The sequence below is a fragment of the Vombatus ursinus genome, unplaced genomic scaffold (assembly GCF_900497805.2).
Source record: "Vombatus ursinus unplaced genomic scaffold, bare-nosed wombat genome assembly UNPS02014770.1, whole genome shotgun sequence".
NCBI classification, from domain to species: Eukaryota; Metazoa; Chordata; class Mammalia; order Diprotodontia; family Vombatidae; genus Vombatus; species Vombatus ursinus.
In genome coordinates this window covers 14,810,692-14,824,807 of record NW_020954548.1, presented here as the reverse complement: position 1 = coordinate 14,824,807, position 14,116 = coordinate 14,810,692, and the positions used below count along the sequence as shown (strand labels likewise).

General features: G+C 40.5%; 1 protein-coding gene across 4 annotated transcripts in view; it reads right to left on the bottom strand.

The window, feature by feature from the left end:
- The window catches only part of FREM1 (FRAS1 related extracellular matrix 1), a 161,590-nt gene extending 148,523 nt beyond the window's left edge, over positions 1 to 13,067 (bottom strand). For all 4 annotated transcript variants that reach the window (XM_027863226.1, XM_027863228.1, XM_027863227.1 and 1 more), the window contains exon 1: positions 12,582 to 13,067. The gene's annotated coding sequence lies outside the window, so the exon portion shown is untranslated. The remainder of the gene's footprint in view (positions 1 to 12,581) is intronic.
- Positions 13,068 to 14,116: the final 1,049 nt, after the last annotated feature.

Genomic DNA, 14,116 nt, shown 5'->3' with positions numbered 1-14,116 from the left:
AGGAAAGTGATACCCGAGTAGGTTAAGTGATTTGACCAAGATCACACAGCTAGTTAGCCCCAAAGCTGGGACTGGGAAACCGCCTTCTGACTCCCAAGCTGGTGTACTTTCTACTAAATTATGCTGCATTCTCTGATCCGATACAACCAACCCAAATGAAAAAGAACTCTGCTCAGTTCTCACCTTCCAACTTCGCAGGATATATTAACATACTCCCCACTCCCACCTCCCACCCCGGGGGAACACGAGACAAAACCCCGATTCTGATTTGGTCCCTGGGAGGGGGCCAGAGAAGACATTCATTCATCCATACATAAACTCATACAGGTCTTCTCTCCGTAGATTTTTGAATACCTAGTTTCCATGCTGTTGTTAAGAGGATTGAGTTAATTGTGAGATTTTCTTTCCCTCCAGCTTACTGCCTTCCAAAAGCCTTGCAAATTCCCCAGGGAACCTGCTTTGTACCTTCATTCTGAAAGTCTGCTTTTAATGATTCTTATGCTCTCAAAGATTAAGGAAATTGATATGATTCTAAATGATTTTTCTTGTAGCCACAGAGCTGTATACCTTTTTACTATTGCTTTCTATCATTAAAAAAAAAACTTTGTTTAGCCTGGAAAAAAATAAGTTTCACTGTACTTGGCAACCTTCCATTAAAGTCGTCCAGCAAAGCCTCCAAAATACAGAATCTCAGGGTTGGAAGGAAACTTAGAGGTCATCTGACTCAACCAGGCCCTGAACAACAATCCTTTCTTCAACATCCCCAAAAGGTGGTCACACAACCTTTGTGTGAGGTAGAATTCCAGTGCCTCCCAAGGCAGCCCACTCCCTTTCGGACACCCCTAATTATTAGTTAGCTGATTATCAGCCTTTCTGCAATTTCCATCACTTGCTCCTATTTAAAGACAGTTATCCCGTCCCCACACGTCTTCCTTTCTCAAGCTAAAATCTTCCAGTTCCTTTGACAGGTCCTCAGATGGTATGGAGCCATCAGGTTCCTAGATTTAAGCCAAATCATCCTCGTCAAAAGTTGAGGTCTTGGTTAAATGAATTTCATTCAGTTCTATCAAGTAAAAGGTAGTTATTATGAGAGGTAGCATAGCATATTGAGAACAGAGAGGCAGCCCAAAAGCTAACAAGACCTGGGATTGAATCCCACCTCTGACACAACTGGTTGGGTGATCCCAAAAAAGTCTCAGTGTTTAGCCTCTTAGTGCTCTAAGACTATTCTAAGCTGCAGAGAAGGGGTTGATTTGCGTCAATAGAAAATGTTTCTTCACCCAAGAGTTTCCCATCAATGAAATCCCAGGTCCAATCCTTATCTTTATTCACGTCAGAGGTAATTAGTTATATGTTGGTGACAAGAGTCCACAATAGCATATGTGGTCAACCTCTTCATTCTTTGCTTCAAAAGATCAATGAACTTAATGTGACCACTGTATCTACTGACAAAGATCAGTGCCTTGATGATAGATACTCTTCATGAGTTCATATGGCTGGGGAAAAAATCATCCTATGGTGGCTAGCCATTTGGCAGTGAGCCTTTGTGAATTGGGCTAGGCTGGCCCTCAAGTGATGACCAATCATCCTTCACCGAATCCACACTCAAAGCTTTGATAGGACACACCTAAGGAGCCTCACTTGGTTGCAATTGCTTAGTACCCTGGTCACTCCTGGCTCACAATGAGGTATCAGAAAAGGACTTTATAGCGGTAAATATGTTATTGTTGTTGTTCAATCATTTCAGTTGTGTCCAACTCTCTGTGACCCCGTTTGAGGTTTTCTTGGCAAAGATATTGGAGAGGTTTGCCATTTCCTTCTCTGACTCATTTTGACAGATGAGGAAACTGAGGCAAACAAGGTTAAGTGATTTGCCCAGAATCACTCAGCTAGTAAGTGTCTGAAGCCAGGTTTTAACTCAGAAAAATGAGTCTGACTCCAGGCCCTTCATTCTGTCCACTGGGCCACCTCGCTGCCCCTAGAGGTCAACATATTTGATCATAAAATGTCATTACCAGAATATTAGGGTTTTGTTTTAATGGGAATATTATAAACATTAAGAGAAAAGGAAGATGAACTTGAGAAAATGAAAAGGTAAGTAGATAAAAGGAAGGGCAGCTATTCCTGTAATTTGAAATTGTGTTCATATAGTACCAGGGTGTGTTTTGACAAGCAGAGTCCCAAGTATTTTATACTGTCCACAGTTATTTTAAATGGAATTTCTCTTTCTATCTCTTCTTGATGAGTTTTGTTGGTAATATAGAGAAATGATAATGACTTATGTGGGTTTATTTTATATCTTGCAACTGTGTTAAAGTTGCTAAACTGTTTCAACTAGTTTTTTAGTTGATTCTCTAGGAGTTTCTAGGTATGTCATCATATCATCTCCAAAGAGAGAGAGTTTTGTTTCCTCATTGCCTATTCTTATTCCTTTCCTTTCTTTTTCTTATCTTATTGCTACAGCTAGCATTTCTAGTACAATAATGAATTATAGTGGTAATGATGAACATCTTTCCTTCACCCCTGATCTTACTGGGAAGGTTTCTAATTTATCCCCATTACAGATAATGCTTGCTATTGGTTTTATCTATATACTACTAGTGATTTTAAGAAAAGCTCCACTTATTCCTATGCTTTCCAGTGTTCTTACTAGGAATGGGTATTGTATTTTGTCAAAAGCTTTTTCTGCACCTATTGATATAATCTTATGATCTTATATAATTATCAGCTGGTCATAATGTATGATCTTTGTGATATATTTCTGTAATCTCATTGCTAACATTTTATTGAAAATTTTTGCATCAATAGTCATTAAAGAGGGTGGTCTATAGTTTTCTTTCTCTGATTTTGCTCTCCCTATTAGGCATCTAAACCACATTTATGTCATAGAAGGAATTTAGTAGGACTATTTCTTTACCTGTTTTTTTTCCAAATAGTTTATGTGCTATCAGAATTAATTCTTTAAATGTTTGGCAGAATTTTTAAATGTCTGATAGAATCTTTTCCTGTAATTTGAAATAGATTTTTTTAAGCTTGCATGTTTGTGACAACATTCAACTGCATCTAACACATTCGATTATGTGTTGTTAGTAATGAAATATGCTTGTTTGTCATAGATTTTCTAGTAATAAACTCATAAAAAGTATAATAATTCCTACCAACTAGGTGGCACAGCTGATAAAGCATTGAACATGGAGTCTGGAAGACATGAGTTCAAACACAGACTTAGTTGTATAACCCTGGGCAAGTCACTTAATCTTTGTCTGCCTCAGTTTCCTCAACTATAAAATGGAGATAACAATAACACTTACCTCCCAGAGTTGTTGTGAGGATCAAATGAGATAATATTTGTAGAGCACTTAACACAGTACCTGACATATGGTAAGTACTACATAAATGTTAGCTATCATTATTATTACATCACACAGTTGTGAGGATTAAATGAAATATTTGTAAAGCATTTAGCACAATGCCTGGCACATCCTAGGTGCTTAATAAAAGTTTATTCCCTTGCCCTAACAACTAGATTCTTTTGGTACATTGAACTACATGGTCTTTGATATTCCTTAACATTGACTTTGAAAACACCGGTAGCCAAACTATTTTTCCCCATTAGAATGCTGAAGAGAGCTCACCCCAATCAAAATCATACTAAGCAGGTAGGCAAAGTTTTAGCAGCATTCACTACAGGGACATTGGACTCTACTGACGATGCACCCAAGTGAGTAGCATATCCCACTGACATTCTGCCACAATGACATTGCGATTTAAACATTGGGCTTCAATCTCCTCTACTTAGATTTCTCTTTATGTATTATTTGCCTCTTCCTACCATACACACATACCTCCAACTTTTGCTACAATCTCCTAATGTCTTTATTTCTTGTTATCTATAACCACAGACCTAAACGCAAACCTCTCTCCCAGCAACCTTGTCCCATATTCTCATTCTTAGCCAGCTGTCCATTGATTCACCTTTCTGCAATCTACCACCATGCTCTGGGGAGCTCATGTTTAATTGTGAAAATTCTCCTTTTCCACCAAGACTGTTTCCATATTCATATCTCAGTTAAAACCTAGATTCTCTATAGAAACACCACATCCAGCATGGGTGTCAACAGTTTCTCTCCAATGGACGTCATTCCCCAATTCATTAGTCAAGAAAGAAGGAGGCACTGGCCTGCTTTCTTACCTCTACTGACACTTTAAAGAGAATTATTCTCCCATTATCACTCAATAAAGTCTATTTTTAATAGCTAGAATAACAGCTAAGAATTATTTCACTCTTTAAGATTTGCAAATACACACACACATACACACACACACACACACACACACACACACATTCTCATTTGATCTCATTTTTCTAAGTTCCTACTATCCATTTGTACCACCCTCTCCACAACGTCACTGCCTTTGTCTGTGGACCTAGAAGTCATTTCCATGATTCTCAATGACTTTAATACATGGCTTACAGTTATCTTCAAGCCTTCTCTTGCCATCATCTTCAATAGCTTCAACAACAATATTGATGAACACATGGCTTCAAATTCTTCAACCTCTTCAACTTCAATAACCTCCATCTATACTCTTCTGCTACACACAAGGAAGGATACATCTTGGATGCTGTCGATCACTTGAAACTGCTCTGTCTCTAAGATTCTGAGCTCTGATTTTGCCCACTTTCCTTGCAGTATTCCAAATTCCATTCCTCCCATTCCCTCATATCTACTTTGTTTGCTTTTCATCCGTATCATGACTTCTGGTCTCATGACTTCATCCCATTTTTACAGAAGGAGCCTATTTGACTCCTCACCATCTCTCACCCCGACATATCCATTCTGTTGCCAGGTCTATGCATTTCACTTTTGCAGTATCTCTCAAATATACTTCCTTGTCTCCTTTGTCAACACTATGGTAGAGGTCCTTATCACCTCATACATGGACTACTGCTGTAGCCTGTTCGTGGGTCTGCCTGCCTCAAGCCTCTCCCCACTCCAATCCATCCTCTATTTAGCCATCAAAAGTGATTTTCCTAAAGTGCATGTCCAACCATGTCACCACCTTCCACTCCCAACCCCCTATTCAATAAACTCCAGTGCTTCCCTATCACCACTAGGATCAAATACAAAATGTTCTGTTTGGCATTCAAAGCCCTCCATAACCTAGTTCCTCCTACCTTTCCAGTCTTCTTATATCTTATTCTCCACCATGTATTCTTTGATCCAATGACACTGACCACCTTTGATGTTCCACAATCAAGATACTCCATTTCTCTGCTCTGGCTGTCCTCCATGTCTGCAATGCCCTCCTCCTCAACTCCACCTACCAACTTCCCTGACTTCTTTTAAGTCCCAGCTAAAAACCCCATCTTCTATAGGAAGTCCTTCCCAACCCTTCTCCATTCTAGTGCCTTCCCTCTCTTAATTATTTCCTTTTTATCCTGTATAAAGCTTGTTCGTACATATCTGTTTGCTTGTTGTCTTCTCCCTTCACCAGTGACCTCCTTGAGGTGAGATAGTAATATTATTGGGGCATTTGCTACAAATTTGAAGCAGAATATCAGATTAAAAAAATGAAATGTTCTGCCTTCTACACATCCATCTGAAAGGGCCATTTTCAAAAGTCTCAGCTTCTGAAGAGTCAGGCACAGAGCAATTTTCACATTATTCTTCCTCTCTCCACACTAATCCCTTCGGATGCTGCGAGCCAAGCTTTAGTTCCACTTAAGCTGGGAAGAGGAATCAGGCGAGAACAAAGTTTGGTGACTGGTGAACACCTGATTCGGAGGTTGTCTCTGCTCTTCCCAGGTCACTGCGGAGCTGTGAGAAAGTCACATTACCTTCTTTTCCCTCTTTTCTTCTCCCCTGGAAATCTGAGAGGTAGGAAGATAGAGAAGAAAGAGGGCTGCAACAGGCACCGGGAGCCGCCTGGGCTTTCATACTGGCTCTGCTGTTCATTAGCTGGAAAAGCTTCTGTCACCTCTCTGCACCTCGGTCTCTAAAACGGTGTTGCAAGAGATCAGTGGTTTCAGACTCGAATACGGATGAGGTCTACTAAACTGTACGCGAGGATCTCTGCGGGCCCATGGTGACTTAGTTTTAAACTATAATATTATCTATGTTTTATTGTAACTTTATTTTGTTAAATAATTCTCAATTACATTTTAATTCGGTTCAGGCTGCACTCCACAGTGTTGCGGAAGTATGTTTGACGACTCTGGACTGGGTGGAGTCTAAGGTCGCTTCCAGCTACAACATCCTATTATTCTATGGGACACTGGCTGTATTTCAATATAAGTAGATACTCTGCCAGGGCAGATAGGTGACAGAGTGGATAGAGCACCAGGTCTGAAGTCAGGAAGACTCATCTTCTCAAGTTCAAATCCGGCCTCAGGTACTTAATAGCGGGTGACCCTGAGCAAGTCACTTCACCCTGTTTGCCTCAGTTTCCTCATCAGTAAAATGAGCTTGAGAAGGAAATGGCAAACTACTCCAGTACCTTTGCTGAGAAAACCCCAAATGGGGTCATGAAGAATCAGACACAATCAAAAAATGACTCAACAACAACAGATACTTTGCTAAGGAAGCATGCAAGTAGACTGCCTTAATATTTGGTAGTTTTAGATTTAGAGCTGGAAGGAAACTTAAGTATCATCTATTCCAACCTTTCTATTATATAGATAAAAAAAAAATGAGTGCAGGTCCTCTGACTCTAAATAGGACCTTTGAGGCCCCTAACAAAACAAGCTTCTGATGATGCACAATGACCAAAGACCACAGCATCATGAATTTCAAGCTCGAAAACAATCTTACAAATCATATAGGTCAACATTCCCATTTTATAGATGAGGAAACTGAGGCCCAGAAGAGTTAAATGACTTTTCCACCTTCACAATGTTAGTAACTGGCAGAGCTGAGATTGATACCCGGATTGTCTAACCCCAAGTAGAATAGAGAATTCCTACTATAGTCCAGACAAGGTGATATCAGAATCTCAAGCTAAATCCAAACATGTGAAAAGATTTAATTTTGTTTTGTTTTTTTTAAGTTGTGGATCTATGATTTCATAAAAAAAAAAAGCATTCAGTGAGAAAAACTCTTTCCAACAAAGCCAATTATCTGTAATTTATGTCTTAAAGACTTAAGGGCAGCTAGGTAGTTTAGTGGATAGAGCACTGGCCCTGGAGTCAGGACAACCTGAGTTCAAATCCGGCCTCAGACACTTGACACAAACTAGCTGTGTGACCCTGGGTGAGTCATTTAACCTTAATTGCCTCACCAAAAAAAAAAAAAAAAAAAAACTTGCTTGAGGGTATTTGAGATTTTAAGTGATTGGTCCATAGTCACATGGCTCATATGAGTCAGAGGCAGGATTTTAATCCAGGCTGTCTCCAAAGCCAGCCTTTGCTCACCATGTCATGTTGAAAAGGTATAAAGTGGAATTCAAATTTCCCCTCAAATGTGTAATCTATAATATTAAATTTCAAAACCATGGGAACAAAGCATAACTAGGTTAGATAGAAAACAATGCATTTAGACTCTAAAATTGTGCACTGCGTAGAAAGTGTTGAAGTTAGGTTTCCCCAAGTCACAACTAAAAATATACACAATATATCAGTAAGAGTAACCCTGCCTCACCATTACCACACCCTCTTCTCTGACTCTTGTCAAGTTTGGCACATAGTATAGAAAGAAGCTTAGCCCAAATCCTATTTTACTTCACCTTGGTCACTGGTCTCTCCCAGCAACTGGCTTGTGACAAAATACTGGTCAAATACCAGGAGGCAGATCTGACAGGATGCTCCTGAGAAGGTCTTGGTAATTTAGGACAATTCCTCTGGTGTGGACTTGTGAGACTACAAGTTCAGAGATGGAAGGGACATTAGTGGCATCTTACTCCAAAGCCTCCAAAGATGAGGAAACTGATGCCCAAAGAGGTTGGTAAGTGACTTGTCCCAGGTCACACAGCTAGGAAGTCAAAAAGGTAAGATTTGAATCCAGGTCCTCTAATCCAAATCCAACACCCTTTCCACTGGAACACACAGTCTCTATCCTCCCCGATTCTCCAAACATCCAAGGATCTTTTTAATTATCACTCATTAAAAGTATTATCAGTTACTCAAGTTAGTATTCCTTACATCAAGCCTATAAAAAGAAAGAGATAAAAGTGAAAATAAAATCTAGTGATATCATCTCCACTAACAGAGGAAGGGGAAAAGCTTAATTAAATCCCAGGCTTTTCTAAGGTACACATAGTCTTTTCTTCTCTAGATAGAGTACACTAACTTGCTCTCAGTCTACCCAGTAGAGTTAAAAAGATCACTGGGCTTGGGGTTGTGAGATCTGAGTTTAAATGTCAGCTTTTCCATTTCCTACGGCCACACGCAGGTCACTTAATATCACTAAGCCTAAATGGGGATAATAATCCTTGTATGACCTCACAAGATTGCTGTGAGGAAAGTATTTAGTAAATGATTCTAGAAAGACAAATTAATATTATTTTTTTTATTACCTAATTGGCTGAGTTTAAGCAAATCAATCTCTTTGAAACTCAATTTCCTTACTTGGAATGTAAGCTTCCTGAGGTCAGGGACTATCTCAATTTTATCTCTGCACCTGCTGAGTCTAGCACATTAAGTGCCTGATACATAGTAAGCATTTAATAAAAGTTTATTGATTGGCTGAAGGATAAAATGAAGGGATCAGAGTAGATGATTTCTGAGATCCAGGTCCAAAATTCCATAATTGTATGACTTTAAGACAGCTGGAGACTTCATTTATGGAAAATCTGACAGATCTGGGCTATAATCTCTTATCTGGATTTGTTGTGTCATTTTGGTTGTGTCCAACTTCATGACTCCATTTGGGGTTTTCTTGGCAAAGATACTGCAGTGGTTTGCCATTCCTTTTTCCAGCTCATTTTACAGATGAGGAAACTGAGGCAGACCCAGCATCACCCAGTATCTGAGTGTCTGAGGCCAGATTTGAACCCAGAAAGATGAGTCTTCCTGATTTCAAGCCCAGTGCTGTATCCACTACACCACCTAGCTGCCCTTCTTGTCTGGATAGCCAACCGTTAAAGCCCTCTAAAATGCTGCCACATACATCAGAGTGAGAGTCGATAAAGACAAAGAAGGAGACTTCATTAGGGAGGGATTCCCAACCCCTTCCAAAGTCCTCTCTCTGTTCAGGACTCTTGACTAACTGTGCAAAGATCATTGAATCACTCATCCAAAGGAGCTCTGGTTGCAAGCTGTGAAAGCACCCTTGCCCTCAGCCATCACCTAGACCACCCACATCTCCCAAGTCACAGCAGTACCTGGAATCAGAAAGAACAAAGAGGTGTCCTCCTGTATAATATGGCCCAGAGAAACAGCCCTTCACTGAAATCAGTGGTGTTGACAGTAGTGATAGGATCATCTAGAGGAAGGAGTCCTAGATCTGGCGTCAAAAGCCCTGGCTTTGCCATGTGTGCCCTGTGGGACGTGGCGCAAGTCACTAGTTTCCTCACCTGTAAAATAAAGGAGGTTGGACTAGGTGCTCTCAAAAATTACTTCAGGCTCTGAAATAATCTTCAACAATCTCTGGCTTGGCTGTGCCACTGAACTTCTCAGTACCAGAAGTGAAACAGGGAATTCTATTTAAACTTCAATAAAAAAAATACCCTCAAACTCAATTCTATATCAGATTTTATCTTCCCTAAACACAGCAATTCTCCTACTAATGAGACAGGGTTTCAGTGCAAATTGTAGTGGCCCACTTCTACCACTTGCAAACCTGTATGACCTTGGATAAGTGACTTAGTCTCTCTGGGCCTCAGTTTCCTCAACTGTAAAATGAAGAGGGGGAAATGGATTGTATGATCATTAAGGTCCTTTGCAGGTCAAAATCTATGATCATATGATTCCTACGAAGACAAAACCAAATCTAATTTCAAAAGATTATGCACCTTAGAAAGTTAACATCTGTCCAGCCGGCCGCTTGTTCGGTTTTTGTTAATCATCCTTTGTGGAGAGAGAGGAACAAGATAACGGGCAGGGAAAATCTCAGGAGCAATGAGCTAAAGCTTAAGAATTTCCCCCAATCACTCAACAGCAGCAGCCATCATCCCCACCCCACTCAACAACCACACTCACACGCATCCATACACGCACACACGCACACGCACATGCACAGATCTGCAGCACTTGTGTGTTAGGAAAGCCCTGTAGTATCAAACCTGTGAAGACTATTACCCAGAGCAACCATAATGAGGGGTAGAAAGAGAGAGAAGGGGGAGGGCGATCCAGTTCCTATTTCCATGGGTGGTCTAATGAAAAGTTGCATACAGTAGGGTGACCTACCACCTCCTGATCCTCAGAGACTGACAATCCAAGACCAATTCCAAAAGATGTCTGAACAACGGCAGGAAAATCCAAAGACTTTAATGCAGTGGATAGAGTGCTGGGCCGAGTTCAAATCCAACCTTAGACAGCTAGCTGTGTGACTCTGGGTAAGCCGCTCAACCTCTGTTGGCACTGTAAGATGGGGATAATAATAGCACCTACTTTGCAGGGTTGTTGTAAGGACCAAATAAGATAATATTTGCAAAAGCACTTAGTACAGTGTCTGGCTCATAGTAGGAGCTCCCTACACCCCCTTCTCTTTCCTTCCCTTCTTCACAACAGATATCCTAACATTCTTTGGGGAAGGAATCCCCAAAAGACTAAGAACCAGAAGTCTGAGTCTGCTCCCAGGCAGAGCAAGCTTGGCTCTTGGTAACAAAGAGTGGAATCCCCGACGTGGGACCAGAACAACCCAAGCTCTTTAAGTAGAAGGGCATGGTTCCCAAGCATATTCCCCTCCCTTTCATTATTTATCTACATTATGGAAAGGTAGAGATAAGGGAGGGAGACAAGTCATACAACTATACATAGCATACAACTATAAAACTTAGAGATGAAAAGGGTCTATTCCAGAGGTTCTCAAATTGTGGGTCAGAAACCCCTGGAGATTCTTGAGACCCTTTCAGGGAATCCATGAGGTCAGAATTATTTTCATAATAATGCAGACATTTTTATTCCTAGTATGACAACAGCTATAACCTACATAAACAACAGCTCTTTTGGGAGTCCTCAACCTTTAAGACTGTAAAAGGGGTATTAAGACCAAAAAAAATTGAAAACTGCTGGCCTGTTCAACCCTACTCATTTAACTGCTGAGGAAACTGAGACCCAGAGAAGAGCAGTGATCTGTGTGACCTGAGGCCACACAGGGAGTCAGCAACAGAGTTGGTACTTGACCCTACATCTTCTTGCTCAAAATATATTGCTCATTCCCCAAAATGAAGAATGCTATATACAATTTCCCTCATTTGCCAGATGCTCTTGGAAGATTATGTTGTGGGCAATTCATTTCCATCCATCAGTTTGACACCAAGTTCATTATTTTAACTCTGAGGTTTAATATTAGTTGAGTAACAATGTGAATTTAATTGCCAAGAATAATGATTGGGGTGGGGGTGAAAGAAAAGAAGAGGAAGGGAGACTTCTTCCCACTGTTGGCATATTGATGGCATTTTTAGAAAGTATTTTTTAAAATGTCGAAGTAGTCAAATTCTGAAGGGAAATCTTTTACCCACCACACATTAACACAGACTTGCAGTGTCTGCATGCATCCCCCAAAGTTTCTGCATCTGGACCAACACATCCATCTGGCATGCCCTAGACATTCAAAAGAAGTTAATCTCCTTGGAAAGATGACTTAAGCCATAAATACCAACAACCCTTAAGAAATTCTCCCCTAAAGCTCTGTAATTCACACTGGAAAGCCTTTACAACAGCATGGCACTAAGAGGAAAGAGATCTATTTGGGACTGAAAATACAAAGTCCTGAAAATTTCTGTGATAAAAATGGCCAAGGTGATTTACTCATCACCAACGTATCTGTGAAAAGATAAAAAGAAGTTTTAGCTTAGGAATAGATTTTTTTTTTTAAATTCAGTAAGCTGTGTTCTCTCAGCTCTACCTCACTCCCAAACAGACAAAATCATGATAAAAAAAATAGTATAAATATGTCATCAAAGCAAAGTCTAGAAATGATCATGTCTTGGAGTTTTTTCCCCTCTCAGTAGAACATTAAATGAATTTTCTTTATTATTGTTTTCTAATTCCTCCATCCTTTGTCACATTTGCTTAGTTCAAAAGGAACCAGGAACACACATCTAAATTTTGGAGGATAAAATACCAAAACAGACACTGCATTGATATGTGCCATGGAATGGAAACTGGAGAGTGTCATAAATCTTAGACAAGTAATAAATAGCAGCATTTGGGGAACATTAGAAAAAATATAACAGCAACATGGAACCTTGCACACTCAATTTTTCAATGTAGGAATGTCAATGAGACCACCAGTTAACACTCTTAAGTTGCCCCCCTTTCCCATTTAGGTTAGAATTAAACTTTCACCAGCAAAACTCTGCACATTTCATGCACTGCTGACCAGAGTTAATTATCCTACAAGGATATACTCTGTGGCATTCCGTTAACATAACACTCATACTCAATCCAAAATGGGGGACAGAAAGAAGATACTTACAGGTAGTGATATTCCTTTCAATGCTAAAAGGCAAGATGATCTTGGAGCAGGAGGGATAATAAGAGTCACTGACCCAGTAATCTCTGGTCTAAAAGGGTTTTGAGGGGTGAGGGGTAAATCCAGTGAAGGAGAGAAAGAGAGAGGGAGAGCTGAAATTCCAGTCTTTCTGGTCAGCTCGGTTTTAGTTTTCTTTGTCCTAAAAATCCATTAACCCACCGAACCAAAAAAAATCAATAAATAAAAGCATCCAGGCACTCCCCCACACGCACCCCCTCTCTCTTCTGGTCGTCTCCTAGACTGCTGCTGCTTTGAAAACTTCCAGAGCAAAGCCTCAGAGCTCCCTAGGAGCGGGGCATTATAAGGATGCCTTCAACTGTTTACAATGAGCCCTGGCTCTCTGGCTGGCTGCCAGAGTTCTTTCCATCCCCTTCTGCCTGTTGGGTCCCCAGGGGACAAAAGTGAGCTCTTGTTAATAAGCTCGGCCGTTTTCTCTTCCTAGGTTCCTCCTTGCTTACTTTCTCACTATCAGTTGTGAACTAAGTGTCCCCAGCCAGTGGCTGGGCTGGAAGGATCCCCCAGCCTTCACCTCTCCCCTCTGACCTGCCTTCCTGCCCCCTCCTAAAAGGGGCTGGTTTGAGTGTTTTTTTTTTATTCAAATGCAGATGTGATTCCCAGCCTGCAGAAAAGGGTTACTGGGTGGGTTTTCATTTCTGCCAAGGCAGTCAGAAAAAGTGTGTGTCAGTCTATTTAGTCGATTAGTTAGTCTAAAATATCACTTAAGGCTGTGTTTTTTTCCAGTAGATAAAAGATTTGGTTTGTTGTCATTGCTGTTGTTTTGGTTTGTTTTAGGAGTTCTTTCTCTTAAAATAAGCTCATTGTTACAATGTTTAGATCTTCTTATGGTGACCATATTTTCCAAACCCCAGCTAGGATAGAAGCTGTGGCAATGGCGATCCCTTCTGAAAAGCCTTGTTAAAAGAATCTGTTTCTGTTCTTTAAATGAGACTAGAAAATTGAGGGGGTGTGGTTGCCACAGATATACCACAGGTCATCTATATTCAGGTTACCACAGTACCTGGAGTCAGAAAGGCCTGAGTGCAAATCAAGCCAAAGATGCTTACTAGCTGTGTAAATCTGGCCAAATCATTTAACTGCTGCCTGCATCAGTTTTCTCGTCTTTAAAATGGGGATAATAATAGCACCTCCCTCTCATGGTGGTTGTGAGGATAAAACGATGTAATATCTGTAAACATTTTGCAAACCTTAAAGATAGATAATCACTAAATATAAGTCCAAGCTCTCAACCTTAGACAATACCTCTTATCTGGAGCTGTTAAAAAGTGGAATGGGGAGTGGTGGTGGTGGAGAAGAGGGGCAGAACATAGGAGGTGGGGAGGAGTAAAGCAGGCCATCCCTGGAGGGCTTAAATCAGAGGCCGGGTGATGATATTCTATCATCACCCAGGTATTCTAAGAGGGATTCAAGGCTTTGGAAGGAAGTGGACTAAATCACGCTTGAGTTTCCTACCAGTTCTT